Source organism: Phasianus colchicus, chromosome 1 (assembly GCF_987193195.1).
Source record: "Phasianus colchicus chromosome 1, bPhaCol1.hap1.1, whole genome shotgun sequence".
Classification (NCBI taxonomy): Eukaryota; Metazoa; Chordata; class Aves; order Galliformes; family Phasianidae; genus Phasianus; species Phasianus colchicus.
This window is the reverse complement of record NC_143436.1, coordinates 137,356,933-137,380,045: the sequence shown is the minus strand read 5'-3', so window position 1 is coordinate 137,380,045 and position 23,113 is coordinate 137,356,933.

The window sequence follows — 23,113 nt, the reverse complement described above, 5'->3', positions numbered from 1 at the left end:
TGTGTGTAGAAACAGGAGTTTGTACTGGTAACTTTCGATACCAGTTTCTGGGCAGTTGCATCTCCCTGAATAACACCAATATGTCGCACTTCTTGCTGAGTGCCTGGATAATTGGAAAGCCAAGGAATGTTCTGGTGTGGAATGAAGCTCGTGGCTGAGATAGTTACAGAACCACGCCTGGCAGAGGCGCAAGACAAACAGGTGCAGTGTTAATTTATTATCTAATTTGTCCAGAAGGTTTTGTTAAAATCTAAGAGGCTAAGGATTACTGGAGATACTTTCAACTTCAGTAAGAAGAAATAATTTGAAGAAGATGGAAGGCCTGGCAGACCACCAGCTGGCTCTCCAAAAGCTTGGGACAGCTTAAAGCCAAATCTCCTAACCTTTAAAGGACACATTGAAAACATGCTGTTTGGACTAAAATGAACATCCCTTTTCTCCCATGGCGATACACTGAAGTACATCCCAAGGCATGAGGTCAGCTGTCTGGAATGGGACACAGACGAGAGTATAACACAGCTCTTGCCTACCTAGAGCAATTTGTTTTTCTTTCTGTGAAAATCCATGCATGCTGGAGAGGAAGAAGGCTGCGTGCCTGAGTCTTGTTCTTATAGGTAGGCATCACTCAATAAGGGCACAGATAGCAGAGTGCAGATGCTTGGAAGCATTCCCAAGCCCATCAGCTTAGAGATAGCCAATGGAAACAGAAGCTTAGATAATAACAATAATATACTTTAATGGCTTATTAAACTATTAGTTACTCATAGCAAAACATGAAACGAACTAAATGAAAGATACAACATTGAATATTATTTACAGGAATAAAGAGAAGTAACTATGAACAAGGTAAAATAACACTATCCAGATGCTGCCTTCCTAAGCACAGTAGTGAGCTCATAGCTGGACTTCTATTGGAAATACACATGCATGCTTTCCTCCCAAGAGATCATTCAAACCAATGGAAATAAAGATTATTGCTTCTCTCCTCTCCCATTTTTATTTTTATTTTTACTATTTTGAGCAATAAAGACAGTGTTGTTTCTTTGGCTCTTTCAGTCTGACCTTCCTTTAAGAGCCAGTAAAATTTTAGGTGATAGTTTATGCATTTTTATTCCCAGTAAGCAAGTCATCAAAACTACTGTCTCCCATACAATTTACTGCTGAAATAATATTTTTTTTCCTGTCAGATTATGCAGCATAATACCAGACCTCCTTCATTTAACTCAGTAACACAAGAAAGAAGAACTGAAGTGATTCACTGCAAGAAAAACTCTACATGCGTCAGGCAGTGATCTCTGTCTCAATAGATAGAATGTCCCAGTATCAGAGGTATCTGAAGTCCTGCGGGTCCAATTTATATCTGCTTTCCCCCTTTCCTACTCTTATATTAGCCAAAGATCAAATGTACACCACATCTAACTGTTTGTAGTTGGATGCAGTCACAGTTTCAGTCTCACTGCTTGCTTGATCTTCCAGCTTCTTGGGAAGTGAGAGATCTCTGAACTGTTAAAGTCCTGAAGCAAAAACAGATTTAACAAACTCTATCACATGTGATTCCCTCTGGTGAAAGAGAAGAAGAGGTGGGCAAACTGAGAACAGAGTCCAGCTGATGAATGTAATGGAGTGATGAAAATAGGAGGCTTAGATATTTGGGACTCATTCATTGAGTCATGCTCTTTTATTATGGGTTTGCTTTATAAATTCAGAAAAGAGATGAAGAAAGTCTGAAGGATGTTACACCATATGGAGAGTAGATACCATGATTTATTAAACTTTTAAGAAAAATAAACATTTGAGAAAACCCTGTGGCAATGCCTTTAAGAAGGCAGGGGCACCAGACTTTGCTGTCTAATTTTGCCCGAAATTAAATTTTTCCACGTGAAACTTTTGCACTGCGCTTTATTGCTCAAGGAGCAACAGAAATTGATGGGCAGAAGCAGACGGGCTAGTATGTGCTGTCTTCTAATTGTTTTACAGTTATCATGGCAGGATCTCACTCTCCTGCGTGATCTGAAATTGTGGAGCCATGAGAAAATGATGTGTGACATATATTTGTATTTAATTGAACCTGAAAGATGGAGTACTAGGAAAAGCTAAGTTATCCCACAGCCCAAGAAAAAAGAAGAAGAAAGCACAAGGAAATTATGTGAAGAATGAGACCGGGATCCATTTGAGTGTTTAGATCTAAATTTTGAGGTGAGAGAATCATTGCCATTGTAACTTCCAGTACTGGTGTTAGGAGTGCTCTCTCAGATTCTTTGCCTTCCCCAAGGAGAAGGAGAATTTAATCTTCAGGTCTCATACCAAACTCTCTAGAACTTCTTGTACTGTTTTTTCATCAGTTTTTTAATTCTTCTAGACTAAAATACTTACAGATACTTATAAGTAAGTCAGTCAGAAAGCAATGCCTCCTATTTGTTTCTATGGATACTACAACAGATACGAAGAACACAGTAACGCTATTTGATTTTCAGCACAAAACAATCTTTTGCAACACAGTCACCACTGTTTGGCCTCCATAAATGTTCAGCAAGCGTTGATGAATATCCATGGGTACCATTTTTTCCACATGGAGAAATTCATTGACACACCTTTACTTCATCTGCACTTCTGGTGGAACAGAACACTGCAACAACGTGGTGGAATATTGATGGGAAGGTCCAGCCTTTACTGCCATATCACCATCGTCTGCCTCTGACATTGTAGGCCAACATAGGAGGCATAATTTCAATAGCAGCCTGTGTATATGTATACAAACACAGAAACAAAGTACTTAAAGGTAGATCCATTTCTGCAGTGGTGAGCAGCAGACTGTGATCTGTCTTGAGATGAAAGAGATGTTGCATAGTGATCCTTCCCCTGCTGTAATCTGTCCACACTGCAGTTAGTGGCATAGGGATTTTCTGAAAAGGAGACTGCATTCAGGCTTCTTTTTTTTTGTTATTTTCCCTTCATGCCCTTCCTAGGATTAGTGAGTTCCTACCTTACCATCAGCCTGAGCAAGGATCATTTGAGCTGTGTACACTGATGACTTACAGCAGTAAGCAACACTGTCATTCATCTGCTTGTTTGCCCCAGGCCCATTTTAGAAACTAGTTTAAGATATGCTGTCTTGAACAGTTAATTAAATTCAGTAGGCTGTGCAATTTGCCCAGCAATATTTTAGGAAGGTCTGTTAACACTGGCTGTTGAAGGAATGGGCATTTTTATAGAACATAAAGCAGGGATGAAGTCAGAACTAATTCAAGGTCCCTGGTGCATTATAACATGGTATATTGGATCGGCTAACGGATATCAATAACTCAGTCTGCAAAAGGTGGGTGGGACTGCAAAGGTAATGGTCACATTTTTCTCAAAAAAAAAAAAAAAAAAAAAAAAAGAGAAAGATGTATACCTTTCCCTAAGTAACAAAACTATTACCCCTGTGACAGAAATGCAACATAGGAAGGAATGAGGACAGCCTTAGGGTTCATTTCATGAACCACTTTGAGAAGCTGAGATTTCTCTCCCACCATCCAGCTGAGAATTTATTTACCTCAGCATCAGCTGTAATATCCTTATGCAGAATAGCAGAAAAGAAAAGAAATCATTTTGTTCTCAGAGAATTATCTGCTGCTTGTGCTTCTCATACACCTTCTTACTACTGAAATTACCTGAAATCTGAAGGCTGATGGGGACTATCAGTAGCAGCAGAGGGCTCCTCACACAGGGAGACCTTCTGTTTGTGACAGCTATGATGTCTCTGTCTCTGCAGACAGTACTTCTGCCTTTAGAGGGACACTTTGGCAGAAGGCTGGGGAAGATCTTCAGGTGCATCCTGGTTGTCCAGAATTTTCAGAACTGGTGAGAGAGTTTCTGTTCTGTTGTAGAGAGGATCTTTCTTACAGCAGTGAACTGATGCATGAGATACCTTCAAAACAAACACCTTAAATAAAAGAAATATAAGCTAATACTGCACTCCCAGTTACATTTTTCCCTAACAGTTTTGAGGCACGCACTTCAGTTTTTACATGGCATACTTGGAGTCTGTAACAGTAGTATTCCACTGTGATGTTAGAACTATCATTGAAGAAAATTTGAATAAATGCTATAAAAATTGCCAGATATACCTAGGTACCAAATTAACCAAAATAAACACAAAACCAAAACTAAACTGTTCTGGAAAGAAAAAAAAAAAAAAAAAAAAAAAAAAAAAAAAAAAAAAATCCAAACATTTTTTCACAGCTGAATAGGGAAAATATTTAAATGGATGGAGCCAAAGAAAGTACCACATCAGTTCGCAGAATGCAGATTACTTGATTCCAAGAAGGCTTCCTCTACAGCACAATAAATAAGTCTTTATCCCGCATATAGTATTTTGTTTAATGTTTCCACTACTGGAATGTCTTCTATGTTATGGATTATCCAGCACTGGTATGCTTAGTATCCATCCACATCTTGAGGAATTTTATCTTTGGGTACAGACAAGAAATGAGAGGGCTAATGGGGGCTGTCTTCTACCTTTCTTAGACCTCACTTGCAAGACTAAGAAGGTATGACAAAATATATTGTCAAACCAGGTTTGGCACTTGGATGTTCCAGTGTCACAACCTTGATAACGTGGCAGAAATACTCATATTTCTTTAGACTCTGAGTTTACGTGCCTGATTTAAACACCTGGACTTGCAGGATTTCATTGTTGAAATGAACATAAGTGATGTGAAATATATTATTTAGCAGTTAACATAGGAAGTAGCATGACAGAATCATAGAATCATTAAGGTTAGAAACCATTAAGAAGGTAGTCAGAGCATCCTTGTATTTTATTGATATTCAACAAAATAAGCTACATGTATGTATTTTTGTAAGTCCTATTCCATCACCAGAAAAACAAAGCAGACATTCATAGTTATGAAAAAATGGCCCTGAACATTTGCTTGAATAGCCAGGTATGAACACTGATAGCTCTGTGTCCATAGTGCTTTTCTGTACTTCTCTTTTATCTTCATTGATATTGGTGTTAAATGGGCGGTTTGGGGGAATCAAAACTGCAGAGCTGATTCATTACAGTGATTTCATACCTCAGGCAGCAATAGCTTGAATTTAAAGGCAATCTCCCCTCCTCCAAAGAATAACGCATACATGAAGACAGATCAATGTCCACCTCTTCCATTTGCAATAATTCATTTAGTTACATTAATAAGAGCTATCTGTTCGATTTGTCAAATTGCATTACAGAATCCATTGAAGCTGAGGGAATTATCTTGTCTCCTACCCTAGTGCCTGGCTGCCAGATCAGTGGGGTGGAGGTTAAGATCAATTTTGCCATGGCTCATTTACTCCGGCTGTGCTGTTTTATTCCATTTAGTCCTAAGTAGGATGAAGGGACACAAGCTGCAGCCAACCTGCTCTGTACTAGAATACAGCTTTCAGCCCTCTAAGAGCTGGAGGTACAAGTAGCAGAGCCATGGATCATGAAATCTGGCCAAACGATTGCTTCTGAGTTGCTGGCTAGACTTTTGCACATGAAATCAGCTCCTGAAGTGTCTTTGGTAGCTCACACCTCCAACATACAATTGAAATGGTCATAAATGAAATTGGAAAAGTAAGAGTGTAGGTTTAAAAAAACCCCAGAACTTATTCACATGCAGCGTTGCTAGAAATCCAAGCAGGCATAAAAAAAAATCAGTTGGTGGATCAGAGACAATAGCACTACTATTAGAAGCATTTTTGATCTCTTCTTGTTTTTTCTCCTTGAAATACATGTGTATGCAAACAGTGATATTGACATGCTCACTTGGTGTTGATTGCCTTCTCCCCTGCATTCTGTTGTTTTGTTTGTTTGTTTGAACTGATCTGACTTGTTTCTCTTCTTAGGCAGAGCCTAATCAGAAATAATATGCAAATGATGGCAAAATTGTAAAAAGCACAGCATGTTTTAGTTCTCTGCATGCCACTTTAGTGTAACTACAGAATACAGCCTAACCACTTATACAGGTGTCAGCATTCTGTAGCATGAAGCTGGGAAACCAGAAAGAAAGGTTGTGTCAAATATATTGCCAAATGTCCTGTGCAATCACATTTCTTTCATTCTTTCCCTTGGCCTATAGGCTATGCACAACTGCTGCTATGCACTGTAGGCCCAACACCATCCCGTTTTCTGCAGAAGACAGTTTTCTCTTTCCCAGCTTCAGTTATTAGAAGAAAAGATTCCTTCCCCCATGTCTCAGTTTAACAGTTACCCAGGTTTCCTGTACTGTCCCACACATCTTGTGGAGCAACTGATTCATAGAATGCTTGGTTTGCTGAGAAGAAATTCAAAAAGAAAAGAGAAAAAACAGCTCATGTCACTGAGACCCTTGGAGGAAGTTCTCTTCAGGTCTTTGAAAAATGTTCAGCAGGATGCTCACAAAACAAGCCTTGAAGCACATCACATATGTGGAGATAACCTGACTTGCAAGGAGAATGAGGACACTTCTCAGAACTTCTCAGATTAAAGCATAGAATCAGAGGATATTTTAAGCTGGAAGGAACCCACAAAGATCATTGAGTCCAACTCCTGAAACAGTGGTTGTCACAGCTTTTGGTGAGTTGCTTAACAGGGAGATGTCCCAGCATATTTTCAGCTTTATCTGTCTAAAGGCTTATATTTCCTAGAAAACAATAAGAAAAATAAAATATTTCTGTCTGATATGTTTTCTTCCACAAGAAGAACCAAAATGGTAGCACTGTGCATTTACAATGTGTGAGACCTGACACCAGGCTGTGGTTTAGCAGATACTGTATTTCTATGTAGGAGTAGCTAAATTTTTCAGACCAAACACTAACCACTTACATAGATCCTGCTGAAGCATGCAAGGTTTCTGAAAGCCACGTTTGTGGTTAAAGACTGAACAGAACAAAAATCTGTAAAACTTCCCTTGTTTGAAGAGTTTGCATGACTACAGGAATGACTAGAAAACAAAACGTCACACTGGATAAATATAATCTCTGTCTTGCTCAGCCTTACTTTTGTGAGTTCTACTCTGTGTGGCAGCAATCATGACGTGAGATCTGTTGGAGTGAAGAGAAACATAGCCATGTGATTCCTCTGCCATCCACACTGCCTGCCCCCAGGCAGGTATTGAGGTTTTATAAGTGATGAGCTCGTTAAGATTTCTGCTTCTTAAAAGCACTTCAGGGAGATATTTGCCTGTTTGCCATTCTGTATTTAAAGTTTGCAACTGCAGAACTTATTGCAGTGTTTTCATTCAGCTACCAGTGTAGTATCAACAGCTTGGATTTATATATGACACACACACCATCCTATGGATGGTTAACAATGAATCAGCTTTGGCAATCAAACAGAAATAATTATGAGGAATCTTTTAAGAGCAGAAGCACTTTTGATTGCATGAAGGTTTATCTGCTTTGACAATATTACTCTTTCAGTTGTGGTTTTGTGAAGTTTGCTTGCAAGCCAGAGGCATGCTGAGTCCAGTGTTTGCATGAGCAGATCATCCAAGAATAGTGGTTGTAAGGGGAGACTTAGAAGAATGAGCCCATGAGAATAAAGCAAGTAACATCAGAAACCAGCAAGGAGAAGGTCTGCAATAAAGTATTCAGCAAGAAATTATTTTTAGGAGAAAACTAAAATAGCTTTTGGCTGGAACAGAAATTCTGGACACAGTTCTGCAATCACTTCAAACTAGTGCACAGGACATGCAAATGCCAAGTGTATCTGTCTCTCTGTATTGCATTTTGATATCTAAACTGCCTGATTAGCACAGTATTCCATCCCAGATGATACTTCCAGCTGAAGAATACTAATTCTTATAAGAAACATGGACAGAAATCTAGTTTAAACAAACAGACAAAAATACCCACAAAAAAAAAAACCCTACCAAACCGAAACAAACTCCACAACCTCTTTATGCAAAGAGGATTCAATTTTCCTTTTATTATAATGAGGTATGTGTTCAGGACTTGTACGTTGTCTGAAAGCATTTTGTGAACTGGTAAGCTGCACTATGCACAGCATCACACTGCAGCCTTAGAACAGGACAGCTGCTTAAACTGACTAATAAATCCAGTCCTGTAGAATGCTAGAAAAGGCAAATATAGGGTCTAGTGATAAAGAAGGTTGTGAGAGCACAACTTTCCTCTTGATGTGAGTGAAGAACTCAACTGGCCTTAAAATGGCCGTATGTGTTACTTCCCTTTGCTTTGTTGAAAGGACTGGCCTGTAGGAAGGTACCTCTCATGACATCCACTGATAAGGAAATGTAGCCTGCAGAAGGCTGTCAGAGCAGAAAAGAAAGGCCTGGCATGTGTACCACAAATAGTAAGTTTTTATGCAACATGGTGACACACATATTGGAACTGAGGGCCTGATACAAAGCATTCTGAATATCGTGTTTCTACACGCAGTTCTACAGATGTGCTTCAGAGGATTTCCTTCATTCTGATTTCCTTCATTCTGATTTCTACTTACTTTTTCCACTGCCTGTAGTAAGATGGTTGAATCATTTCTTCCAATTTTGCTTAAATAGTAGGTCTTTTGAAGCAAGGTTTTACTGTTCATATTGCTCTCTAATTTTATTGGCACTTTCAGAATTTTGGGTTTGGATATGTAGATCAGTGTGAGCTAAATTGCAGAGTACAGAACATAGGAAAGACCTATAAATTGATTTATTTCTTTTATATACTGATATCTGAGCATAGGATAAGCAACTCTCAGGGTCTTCCTGGTGCTTTAAATAAATCAGAGATTAAATATTACCCTATTTCATCTAACAGTCCATTTCTGATGCCTGCGGAGACGTTATCGTAGCTTTGGATATCTTTGATTAACTAGCCTGGAAAATGAAAAAAAAAACCAAAACCAAACGACCAGAAGTATTAAATGATTTTTCTTTCGACAACGTAATAAAAAGGATTTGAAAATATGCTTGAAGGTTTAGGTTGGGAAAAGCTCACGAGGCTGTTGCAAATATGTTTTGTTCCGTCTTGACTTAGTTCTACTTTGTTGCATGAATGTGATGTGAAAATATGTGTCTTGCCACCTATATAAATACTGACAAAGGAGTGCTTTTAGAACACAGACCTGCAAGGGAACAGGTTACTATGATACTGGTGTCACGCCAGGACTTTGTGCTGAAAGCCTCCAGGCCTTTTCGTCCACTCAAGGCAGTGCAGCTACTGAGTAGTACCTTATCTCAGTGCTTTACTCAAGCAGATATTCCAATCTTCATTAAACATAAGATGACTGAAGTGTTTTAATTTCTTTCTGATCTATTTCAAATACACACTGAATTTGCTCAGGATTATTTTCAAATCGTTTTGCAAAAACAAGCTTAACTTAAACCTGCCTGAGATATTAGATTCAGGCAGAGCTGGTTAATGTCAGAGTGGTAAGGCAAAAGCCTGGCTAAAATTAAAACAGCATACCCCCAAATCCTTCATGAGCTGCTGGTGGCAGCAGTGTAATAATGCCAGTTCTGTCAAGGCATAATAGGAAGAAAATAATATGCACCAAATTTTATTTATTTGAAGCGAGACCTTCAGCATCTGAGGTTTCTCATTTCCACTTGCACTGACCTTGCATTTGAGATTTTGAATGCAGCAAGCTCAGAATTGAAGGTGGTGATTTACACTCTACTCTCCCTCTTAATTTTACTTTGATGTCCTTAAAAAATGATTGACTTGCAAAGTAGTTCTTCTTCAGATGGGTCTTTAAAATGGAAAAAGAAAAACCATGGAGTTTTTGCTCTAAGAAAAATATCTTCATATTATCCATACAATTTTGTAAGAAGATATACCAACTATGAAACAAAATCATCGAATCACAGAGTCATAGAATGTCTTGCATTGGAAGGGACCTCAAGGATCATCAAGTTCTAACCCCTGTCACAGGCAGGGTTACCAGCTGCTAGATCAAGTACTAGATCAGATTGCCCAGGACCCCATCCAATCTGGCCTTAAACACTTCCAGGCATTCACAGGCTCTCTGAGCAAACTGTTCCAGCACCTCACCACTTTCTCAGTGAAAAACTTCCCCCAACATCTAATCTAAATCTCCCTTCCTTTAGTTTAAAACAATTCCCCCTTGTCCCATCACTATTTACCCATGTGAAAAGTTCATTTCCCTCCTGTTTATAAACTCCCTTTAAATATTGGAAGGCCACAATGAGGTTTTCCTGCAGCCTTCTGTTTTCAGTGCTGAACAAACCCAGTTCCTTCTGCTTATCTTCACAGAGGTGCTGCAGCCCTTGGATCACTTCATGGCCCTCCTCTGGATCCTCTCTGAAAGCTCCACATCTTTCCTGTGTTGGGAGTCCCAGACTTGGTCACAGTAATTGTATGCATATTTACAGTTTATTTACTATGGAATTCCTGATAGTTATTTTGAATATGCCTTTGGAATTTCACTTATGGATATTGATACTTAGATAATTTAAAAAATCTACAAGCATATGGCAGTGGGGTATGAATTGAGAAGGCTATGAATGAAATATTTTTGTTCTGTTATTATGTCAATGTATTTCAAAGATTACACATTTCAGCTCCTTCTAAAGAGACTTAAAATGTTCTAATTGAGTTATTGCTCTGTATATGCAGTTATATGTACTTACAAGCTTATGTGTATGTATACAATTAATTAACCACTTTTTCTGCATGGCTACTAGAACTGCAGTCATCTGCAAAATTCAGGCCAAGGTTTACAAAAAGAACGTTACGTTTTAGCCAGTTAGGTAGCTAATCTGGGAATCATGTGAAAAATGCTTCTGTACTTAGCTACTTTTTTTTTGTAAAAATATTTGGCCCAGAGCAGAGAACAAGTGTATATGAAAGTCTTGGCTTAAAGAGCTTACAATTTAAAGCCCTTCAGAAAATTAATTACATGCATATGAAAAATCCAATTAAAATTACAGTTATGCACTGTAAAATCCAAGGAATGGATGTTTTCTAGCACAGGATTAGTATTAACATACGATACATGAAGCATATGTTTGACAAACTGCTGAAGTGATGTTGTTACTTGGGGATTCTTTCGTAACTGGCTTCAAAAAGACATTACAGTACTTGAAAGAGAGAACAGTTCTGAATGTGCCAGGAATGGAACTCAAGAAGCTATGAGATTAGGTGTGCATAGTAAACCCTGAGATTTAGATAACAAAAACACAAATAAATTATAAAAGCAATAACCCAGCTCTTAAAAACAGCCTGGAGAAATGATCAACTGCAAAGTTCATTACTGGCTAATGCTACAGGATTCACATTTAATTAGAGAGAAAAACATTTCTGACACAGACACATAGCCCTGAATGTATGAGATTCTAAGATGTTCGTGGCTTCCCTGTCATAGACAGGAATTTTGGAAAAGGGAAGGCAGCTTATGTGAAATGAGATAGGGTGTTAAGCAAAGTATTATATCAAACCAGCAATTATTATTTTAGTGCCAAATACAGTGTTTGACTGAAAGGGGAGGGTCTTTGTACAGCAACATGACAGTTTTATAAATATTCTACTGCAGGAAATTCTTCTGCATGTCTACTTGTTAACACCACATGGTATTCACAAGGTTATGTAAAAGCTGCCAGACATTCACAGCATGTAGGAGCCAAAGAACACTTCGCATTTGAGTTACTATTTCTAATAGTGTTGTACCAGAGTCTGACAAAGCAGAGGTCTAGGGGTGGATTTATTGTTTCCATCATTATTTATATTACGAGAGTGTGCAGGCATTCCAGACAAACGTAGGCCTCTGTAGGCACACTGCAGTCAGATATGAAGAGATGTTGACTGTGAGAGGTTAAGTCTGAACAAGGTGGATGAGATGAGGAAAAGAAGGGACAAAGAGAGGTATAGTGCCTTCCTTCTGGTTGGGCAGCAGGTGAAGGACGGGCCATTGAGTCAAGCCCATTCCCCTTGCCTTCTGCAGGAGCAATTGAGGCCAGCTGTTCTAGCTGCCCAGAACTAGAACTGTGGCATCAAACACCTGAGTTGCAAAGGTGTCCGTGATGAAAACAGTCAGGAAGAGAATTTTGCATAAATCTGCCAGCTTTCCAGTCCTTTGTTACTGCAGGCATTGATATTGCCTCCCTGGTCCCACTACTTCTGTTAGGTATATGAGACAGGATACTTGAGAGGCATTTAGCCTAATCTGGAATTGCGTGCTTAGCTGGCTTGCCCTGGTCCTACCATTTTATCTGTCATAGCTTTACACATATTCTCTTCTCTGGCTGTATGTGAATAAGTCTCCAGAAGAAGGACTGTATCTCCCTTCATGTTTATGGTGTTCTTCAGCACAGTGAAGAGGAAGAATATGGACCTAGCAATAACTGTAAAAATCAACATATAAGCATAGTGAGAAGTTGTATAAACTATAGAAATGGGACTAAATGCACTTGTATAATAGTCCAATGCAAATGTTTGTTATGGTAGAACAAATCACACAGAATCACACAGAATCACAGAATGGCCCAGGTTGGAAGGGACCTCGAGGATCATGAAGCTCTAACCCCCCTCCCCACCAACCTCCACATTTAACACTAGACCAGGCTGCCCAGGGCCCCATCCAACCTGGTCTTGAACACCTCCAGGGACGGGGCATCCACAACCTCTCTGGGCAGCCTGTTTCAGCACCTCACCACTCTCATAGTGGTAAATAAATATGCATGATCAAAATCCCTCAATTTTCTGTCCTTAGTACAGCTTGAGAGGACAAATCTGAGACAGAAACTGCGTGTGGACTTGAAAGAAGTAACTTTCTTCCAAGGCTGTTGCAGCTCTCTCTAATGCTTCTTCTAATGTAACACAAAGCTATGCCACCAGTCCTGTTACAGATCCTCAGTTCCAATCACATACATACCTGGTGGAGCTGCATTTAGGAAATCAATTTCTTGATATCTTAATGACTGTGAGTTGCAAAACTGCTCTACCTACTGGAAGTTGCATCTCTACCCATACAAAATATTTACATACAGGCCACATAGGTGAGAAGAGTTGCGGCACAAGCACAGCTGATGTATTTACTGTCTTCATCTGTTGGAAGTGACTTGTTTTAGGAACCAAAGTTAGTGTGGTGTTAGTGCTTGTCATTATTCCCACCTGCCTCAAAGACTTTAGATACATACTGTTTAGTTAGACACAACATTTTTTTTTTAATGTGAGATTGTTATTGTTTTATAGTATTTTTTCTTTTTTCTTTTTTTTTTTTGATACAGGCATTTATTACCCTCTGTCCACTGTGATTAAGAACCATCCCAGCCCATGCATTTCAAATAGGCTGAAAAATCAGATACTCTGTGCTGATAACATTTGTCACAATGGCTCACTGTGTGATTAATAGTAATCTATCACTAATGTGACTTTTATTTCTGAATATTCAATTGCAGTCTGTATTTTTTAACTGCATACCCACTATTTGTATTCAGGACTGCTTTGGCGTACAGTGACAGCAGAACTAGGACCATTAGCCTCAATTAATAAACTGAGTAATGGAGACACTCAGCATTGTTCTGTTAATGCCATTTAGTGTCATGCTGTCAAATTCCTATTTTCTCTGCCATTTCTGTTCATAACTGCAGACACTGTAATTGCTATGAGACTTCTGCATTTTTTGTGCTCTTGTTTCAAATTACAATGTTGTGAAATATGTCTGTTTACTGTTAGTTCCACCAGTCTCACTGAAAACCTTTTCAGGATTCCTTACGTTGTAGTAGAGCAACATAAATACAGGAGATGACACACTGAGTGGGAAATGGGTGAGAGGTACAGCTTGAAATGCTTTACTAGGTTAGGTAAAAGAGAATGACATAAGAAATCTCTTAGACAAAGCCTTTCTTTTAGAACAGAAGAGCTACAAAACTTATCTCATTTTTGTTTGTGCCTTGCCAATGATGTGTTGTGTATCTGAATAGAAACTGCTTATGAATGAAAATTAGAGTTTAAAAAGGGATTGCTAGCCACCCCAAATTTTGAAGCAAGCATTCGTACAAGATGAGTTAAGTGTACATTTTAGTCAGTTCACTAGGCATAGGGCTGAACTGCTTGAGCAGCCCAGATTTTCTTAAGTTTATATATCATATCTACTTTGAAGTAGCTTAAATAGATTTAATATTCAAGTAGCTAACATTCAACAACCTCTGAAAAATGAGCTGTCTGAAAATGAGTCAGTATTGAAATTCTCTGAGAGGTCCTGCTCAGGAATGAAGGTTCCATCTGTGCCCTTTAGTAGGAAAATAAGCTTCTTATGAAAATCTATCTTATTTATTTTCATATTCAAACATTACATTATGCTGCTAAAAAGACATTCTCATGATATTATATGCAGTTTTGATAAGTGAAATGCTCGAGGATAGTTCACCAAAAGCAGAAAGACATATTTTAGATATATGGAAAATATAAAGTTGTTTTTCAAATTCAAAATTTGGATGATTGTGCTTGCTAATCAACTTGGAGTCATTACATGGATGCCTGCTGTAGTGAGTGCATGAACAAATATCAGACAATGTGCAAATATGCAACGTTAGGAAATACTACTTCTCTGAAAGGGTGGTCGGGTGCTGGAATGGGCTGCCCAGAGAGGTGGTGGAGTCACCAACCCAGGAGGTGTTCAAGGAACGTTTGGATGTTGTGTTGAGGGACATGGTTTAGCGAGAACCGTTGGTGATAGGTGGATGGTTGGACTGGATGATCCTGTGCATCTTTTCCATCCTTAGTGATTCTATGATTCTATGAAATATCCTACTAATTTATGTGGAATTTAGAAGAAAACCAGTCAACCCTTGATAGTAACCACTCCTGGATGACTAGGTCACTGAATGGATCACTAGATGACTATACTTTTTGCTTCTCGGGTCTGACTGTTTCCTTTTCTTCCATGATAAGTGACTCTACAAATTCTGCCCCCACATATTGTGAATGACCCTGCCTACCAGCATGTTTCTTGTGTGATGGCTACAATCCAGAAGCTCTTTGAGATGATTTTTCAGACTTTTTATTGGCAGTAGTCTTGACAATGCTTGGGGTAAAATAATATCCCATTAGAACCAGGATTCGTATCTAATTTTTCCTGTTAGTGTGAACTAATAAGCCAGAACCTAGTGCTCTGCACAGATTGAATAATTCATTTCAATAGGGTACCTTAAAACATATGACATAGTAGCTATCCTCTTGAGGTTGTCTGCTTGCATCTAGTTACTGAAGTTTATCACCAATCTGCAGTTACTATTGTTTAGAGAGCATAATTAAAGCGCACATTTAACAATATCCTGCAGAACAGACAATAGATATACAACTACATCAACTCTTCAAATATTAGTTTCCTCATGGGCATTATACAGAAATGAAGCAGAAGAAGTTATTAGTTTCTTGCTTTGCTGGAAAATCATATTTTTTCAAAGTCACACAGAATAATAAAGTTTACATAGCTCTCTGGAATTCTAGCTCAGGCCAATTATTTTATTTCTGGCACTCACTTTGCCTCTCTATCATATTTCTGTCAAATCTACTCTATGTGGAAGATAGCAAACTGTGCAGGCTTTAGATAGATTTCTATCTTTTTTATTGCTAACTACTTATATGCTGAACAATTCAGCTTGCGCTTCCTGTGATGACAACAGTAACAGTAGATCAGTTCTGAGGCAAAAACATCATTGTGGAAGAAGGCAAATTAAGATACTCTGGTATCTTTCAAGGATGCTAGCATATAGGAGGAAATAAAAACAGTCTTAAACTTTGTTACAATAATAACATGTAGAACTGCTCAATACTGGATACAACTTAACCCAATACTATTGTTTAACCCTACATATATATATATATATTTCCTATTCTGTGAGATGACATGATCTTATAAAGACAGCTCTCTCCCATAACTGACCATACAGCCTGCTTCATGCAAGCTCACACTAAGAACACCCACTGTGGTGCTGAGTACAGACTAGATCACTATATCACTACACAGCCATAATCCAGAATAGCACAAGTGTTACAGATGAGACAGAGGGAAGACCTAGAGACTAGTGGACAGCACGCACCGTTTAATTCCTTTCACCATGTCCATACTGCTGCCCACTTTCAGAGAAGAAGACTTTTGCAATCATGACCCTGTAGCACTTACTGGCATAGCTAACATAAAGCAGACACCTCTGTTGCCAAAATAGCATCAAAGATAATCTGTGTTTTAAATAGTCATGCTGAAATCATAGGAAACTAGGTAACCGAAGCTGCCTCACTCCTTGAATGACGTGCCTGCAGTAATCCAGCATTTTTGGGAGGATCTTTCCCTTTAAATCCTCTGAAAATTGTGTCCAACATTTTGATGGATGTGAACAGCTGAATAACACAAAGTGCAGTGCAGCACTCCACTTGGTTATTAATATACAGATGATAATTACATTCCATTAGTAAATTGGCTGGATGTATTCAAATCCAATATTTGCAATTAAATTTATTGCTAGCTTGGCAAAATATGCCTCGTCCATTTCCAAATTAGTAAGTGAATTTTAGTGCTTCAGTCACAACCACAGAAAACTCTGGGAAGAATTAACAAGTGGCAAAAATTGACTTGCTACTGCCATTCACACTGAAGGATACCAATATCATCAGTAATTTACACTTGAAGTTTGCTTAGACTCCCAGTATGATGCATGTTAGGATCATGAGCAACATGGGATGTAGCCCTACAACATGTACAAAATCAGACTATCGTTGCATAGGATCTGTTCTTTAGCGCTACTCCAGCTTTCAATCTGCAATATTCCAATGGGGAGACTATTTCAGAAATGCAATCATTAGATGAGGAATTTGCTCCTTATTTCAAGTCCAGGTTCATTCTTTGCTATTGTATACTCATTTGAATTAATATATGTTAATATATTTTAGCATAAATATGTCCTCTGCTCTTTGTATATAAGGATAATCTAATCACTCTCAGCTATCAGTACAAGCTTTTTCTGTCATCAAATCTTTCACAATGTTGTATGTATGCATTAACTCAAAGTTGAAATAGCACCTCTTCTTGTCTGTACATTGATTGAAGAAGAAATCTATTATCCTTAGGGCCCAAAGCGTTTTGTTTTCTGCCATTGTAACAGCCATTTTTTCCCCAGCCTCCAGCAGAGTTTAAATATTTGCATGATCATGCAGTTTGAAGTAACATTTTATTCACTAATAGTATTAAAAGGGTTTCCGTCCACATTCAAGTTGAATTCCTTAGGCCTATATGACCCAGCACATAAATTCAGCAAAAGCTCTTTAAAAATCTCTTTTCATCTTGAGAACTACTCTATCATTCTTCCCTTAGTCTTCTGAGAGATCATCACATCTTGCTTCAGTTGTTTTAGTTCTTCCACCTCATTACCCAGGTTTCCTGCATTAGTCCAGAAACAGCTTCATTGCTTCCTTCTGACCTCATGATATTTCCTAAATCAATTAAATATAGCCAATGTGATCAATTCTCTCATCCATAGCAAAACTTTCTTTTTTTCCCTCTGCTGTCTATTACCTTCTTGTCTATTAAGGCCTTACTCCTGACCACAGCCTTGTGTACATTGTGTTTCACCTGTTATTTATTAACATCAATTTAGGAGACAGGGTAAATTTCTCCCAACCACAAAAAAAAAACCCCTTGCAACCTAGATGGAAGTTTCCCATATCTATTTTTCTAATCTTGGTTGCAGAAGGTCAGTGCACCAGGCAGAAAGGTGTAGATCCTCCCCTGGGAATTATACTCTTTCTGTGAGAACTTCCTAAATTCTAAATAGCCCAAAGTCCACTTCCTCATACCTGTTCCTGAACCACCTGTTTGCTGTGATTGTATTCATGGCTTCAACCTCCTTGAGGAGCAAGGAGCAAGAATTAGTGGCCACGTCTCACCAACATTCAGTATCTGTATGGTCATTTCTAGGATGTGATCCATCTCAAGCACTTGGGTGAGGTTAGTCATGTTTTGTAAGTTTCAGCTTCTCCCTTTGACAGCCAAGTAAAACCAAAAAGCTCATCTCAGAAGTGGAGAACTGCTTGGTTTCTCTCTGAGGCTGTACACACACCACCAAATTGAAAATGCTCAGGCATGCTCTTGAGTGGTTAGGCCTTGAGCTGTTCTTGGAGGCCTGAATGGGAGAATGATGCCGGTCTTGAGAAAAAAGGCAGGCTGGAGACCACCTAAAGCCTGGAGACAATTCTAAGTGTTGTTTCATGTATTAACATTGCCTTTTTTAAACCTCTTTTAAGTTTATCCTACACCTGGTCTAATTCTCCAGCCTTTCCAAGGTAGAAGGAATTAATGGCATTTTGATGCACCCAGGTTCACTCTTTTCAAGTGGAAAACTACTCAGTATTTATAGTCTTTTCAGTTCCTTTTGTGGGTTTTAAACTACACTTGGCAACTAAATATGCTCTAAGGAGGTGGAGATTGTATACTCCTTGTTTGATGTAATTGCTTGGTGTTAACTGTGGTCTGTCCTTGAGTGGCTGTGGTAGAAAGTGACTGGTTCAATATTCCTTGATAAAAAATGCTTACATTAAAGGGCTTAATTTCTTTCTCTACTTGTTTGCTTTTTCATTGTTTTTGTGCCCACTCTCCTTTTGTGAATTTGACAGAAATGTATGGAATAATCAATCTTTTTTCACAAGAAATATACCAGTTCTTTTTTCTCCTTTTATATTTCCAATGATTCCTAAGTAGAGTCTCTTTAGCAGGGTTTTGATGTGGTTCTGGCCACAGCTGGCCTGCACAGGGAATTTACCTACTTCGTCAGGTGCTGAAGCATTAACGCTTCTAAAGAAATCATCACTCTGCCCTTACTTTAAGGTTCTTCTTGTCTTTTTGAATTGGCAGAATTATGGAGTTGTTTTCACTCTGAGATACAAATTAAAGAATATCAGGGTGCTTGTCTTAAAATGTGCTCTAGTTTTTTGAAGGTGCAAGTGGAGATCCAAGCCAAGAATTGCAAGGAACCTCATTCTCAAAGGAACCTCTGAGCTGTGTTACACTGAAAATCCCATGCTGTGCTTTGCTTCATGAGTGAGTGCCTCTGCCTCCTTTGCTCATCCAGGAGTGGATAGCATTGCCTATGTATTTTTAGAATGCATCTAGGGGATAAATACACTGTATTTTTGGCATGTGTTGTTATAATAACATCTACAATAGATGCCCATTTGTGTCTTTGGTTATTAAATTAAACTGTTAGTAGGATTAAAGCAGAGCTTTCATTTTCAATCAGCCAAAATTTTGATTTCTAAATAACAGCGTTCATAACAAATTCAATGCCTAGGATGACTTTATGTTCCTCTAAAAAGGGCTCTTCTTCTGTATGAAGAACTGCTAAGCCCTTGCACTAGTCTACAGTCATGAATAATGAAACCCAGATGCAGTTCTAGGCACGTGTATTCCTGTTCCTTTACCAGGAATTCCTACTTCCTGTGCTCATCACCAACCCTGCAGCCCAAGCCACAGCTCCTATTCAGGACTCATCCTCCCATACTTCAGAATAATGCTGCGAGTCAAAGATATCTCCCAAGAGGTCTATGGAAGGGAGTCCTGTTGGAGTCCAGCCCCATTTATGGATTTCCTCTGGGCTCCAGGTTCTCTGCTCTACGTCGTGGCTGTGAGGGTGAGGTGGAGATGACTGAAATAAGAGCTCTATTTCCAACATGAGGACCAGACTTTGGGGAAGGGCTATAGGGATGCCTCCCTGCAGCCCCAATGATCCCCCACGTGAGGGTCATCTCACTTCTGTCTCTGTGACACAAAACCTCATACGATGCTCAGTGATAATAAAATAAACATCTTTATTTTTAATAGATGGACAAAACAGACCCAAAACTAGACAGTATTTTCCTGAATTGCATGGGCACTATTGGAGACAATACAAATGAAGTTAAAACATACATATATCCATATTATGCTTCCTATCTGTTTTGTTAGCAGTAGTTTTAATATATCATTTCTGACACAGACAAAAATATACTTTTTTTTTTTTTTAAAACAACAGCCACAAATACTGCTCTGATTAATAGCAGACTTACAATAACGTACTGTCTAATTGCACATGGTACTTGATCAAATATACTTGAAGGGCATAAGGAAAAATGAGTAACAGTTTTTTTCCCCTATGATACTTATATTTGAAATACTAAATTATTGTACTATGAAAATAAAAGACTAAATCTGACTTTTACTTTATTTGATCCACTTAATGTTTACATTCAGTTCAGGTTCACAAAAGCATGTGTTATTTATAGTACATATACCATCCTATATAGACAAATATAGATGAAGTTGTAATTCTTTTGATGTATCAGCTATGTATTAACCTTGATTTTATGAATATATCTCATGCAAAGGAGGTAAAAAACCCTGTTGAATAAGTGTTACTCACAAATGTTAAGAATCAGAAAGTGAAATACAGGAACATGATATAAATATTTTATTCAGAAATCATTGGCTCAGAAACAATAACCTCTGTGTTTGAGGATGAGTTCTTTGCTTCACTGATTGTAGATCCAATTTAGTGCACACTACCACTACCTACAAACTGCAAAAGCGGAGAAGGAACGTTTGATGATTCACATGAAAATAAAGCTAACTTGCAGAATCATATTGTTGGCATTTATCTTGTGGAAACAACTTGGTTGCATTCTGTTATCTTTTTTTCTCTGCAGCTGTCAATCATACATATGGCTTTGGTTATATGATCCGCTTCGTATAAATCCAATGGCAGGGTAGTTGAACTAAGGCAAGAAAACCAGTAAATGGACACTGCATGGGATTGTCTTAGTTTGGCTTTCAGAATCATCCAATCCACAGCAAAGCTCACCACTGCAGCTACTGAAGCTGTTGCTGGGTTCACACAAAGAAATGCAGAGACTTTACAAGTAGAAAGCAGAGCTAATGTCACACTATGAACAGTTTTCCATGTTTCTTCTCCCCTTTGCATGATAAAGTTTCCATGGTGTGCTACTTGAAACAGTGCAATAACCTCTACATTTTCTCAGAGAGGAGTGGAAAACTGTTGGAACAATTTTCTGCCAGAAAAAGTAGTTCCAGCAAAACAGGAAAATCGCAGATACTTCACAAAAATATTCAATAAGATAAACAGCATAAAACATTCTGGTAATACTGAAAGCATCTGGGTTGAAGTTTTGGGGGTAACATATTTTGATTTTTCATTTAACTTTTCTCTGAGCATTTTAAAGGACTTTATGTTTTTATGGCAATGACGGGATACAAGGGAATCAAAATACTTTAAAAGAGACCAGCTGAATCTTTTTGCCTATTTCCTTCCTCCACTACTGGAAATTCTGAAATATGCAATGTAGAAATGCTGCTGGTCAATATGCAGCTTTTCATACTGAAACTCTCTCAACTCTTAGCCAAGACACAAGTAAGAACATTTTCAGGAAGATTTACTTGGTAGATAAAAATTTGGATCCCCTAACTTAATTTGGAACTGCAGTGTAAAGCACTGGTTGTGGAAGTGAGTAAAACTGTGGCTTGGTGTTTTTTCATAGAAACAGATTCAGGCTAGTGGATTTGAGACAGACATGGATAATAATTCATCAGTGGCTCCATTCTCCCCTCTCTCTCTTCCATATGATCTCTTTCCACCTCTCTTTTCCATGGTTCAAGGAAAGATTACGGTGGGCTTGTGTCCAGTTTGTAAGGTCCTCAGCACTCTGAAGTAAGCTCATCAGCAGATTGTTCCCTCACCCCACAGAACTTTCTCTTCTTTTCTTTGCTGTATTGACTTAGCAGATTTGGGGCTGATCGTGATTTTGATTCCCTCCACCCAATGCACACTCAATGCCTGTTCATGCAGCAGTACTGCAGTCCACAATGCATATCTGGAACTCAGATGTAGTATTATTTCTAATGCAGTGTATGGAGGAAAAAAAAAAAAATCTCTAAAATTAATTTTATCTACATATAGTATATATATATGCCATTAAAACTCCACAAAAGGAGCAAAAACATATCTAAGAATTCAACCTTGTGAAAGTTTATGTTAACATTGAATGTACACATTGATGGCTTCTTCCTTTAGCAGCAAAACCTACTCTTACACTTCACATCCTCCAGTATAGCTCTTCCTGCTGTAAATGTAAAAGAAGTAATTTTCACCAGTGATCAGCAACAGGAGAGTATCTGGATTTCAGCTGAATGTTCTGTGACGTGTAGATATTAAAAAGAATTACTGGAGCATAACTCTTAGTAGCATAGAAATCTAGCTATTAGATCTCCCTCTGTGAAAGGCACGTACCAACGAAGACAGACATAATCATCTTGGCTGTGGGCAAAATGAAACCAAATTGAATGCTCTCTGCTGGCCAGGCCATAGTTACAAGAGGCTTAATCTTCCCTGCTTTGCTTCTAGCCAGCATTATCATTTATGAATGGTCTCACTCATGCCTAGATAGTGCTGGTGCCCCACAGGCACCATGCTGGCCCATGAGAGTGGCTGTCAACGAAGGAGTCCAGCACTTAGCTGAAGACACTGCTATGCATTTTGGTATACTTGTGGGTTCAACTTTCCCTTCAGGTTTCCTCCAAGCTGCTGCCGCTTCTGGAGGTAAATACAGGCATGGAAAGCTCTTCACCAAGCCTCTTTTCTCACGGGAAATCAAATTTTTGAGAAAATGTGATTTTCCATGGAAAATCTACTCTTTTTCAGAGTAATCTCAGTAAGTCCAAGCCAAAATACTTTTTGTTGTTTTTGAGAATGTATTTTCTTAGTAAATCTGAGTATTTTCCCCATCTGTTTTTTTTCAAGCAGCCTTCTTGAGTCTCTGATTTTTTAATATTTCCTCCATTGTTATGGTTGCCTGTTGTCAGACTGCTTTGCTTAGTGTTCATTTTTTGTGATAAATCAAAATAAGGCTTCCTTCCACAACACTGCAAAGTTCTTTTTACTTTATAAAAGTTCAGTATTCTTTTTTTTCACAAGTTGAGTTTCTCAACTCCAATTATTGCTTTAAAATTTTTATCCTCCTCCATTGGTGACAGCCACTAAACACAGAAAAGAAGAAAATCTACAGTAACATACTTTGTTTAAAGGTCATCTTGCATTAGGCATACCATCACTTTAACTGCTGATTTCATTTTAACTTCTTTTAAGAGTATAAGATGTTCAGCACATCTGAA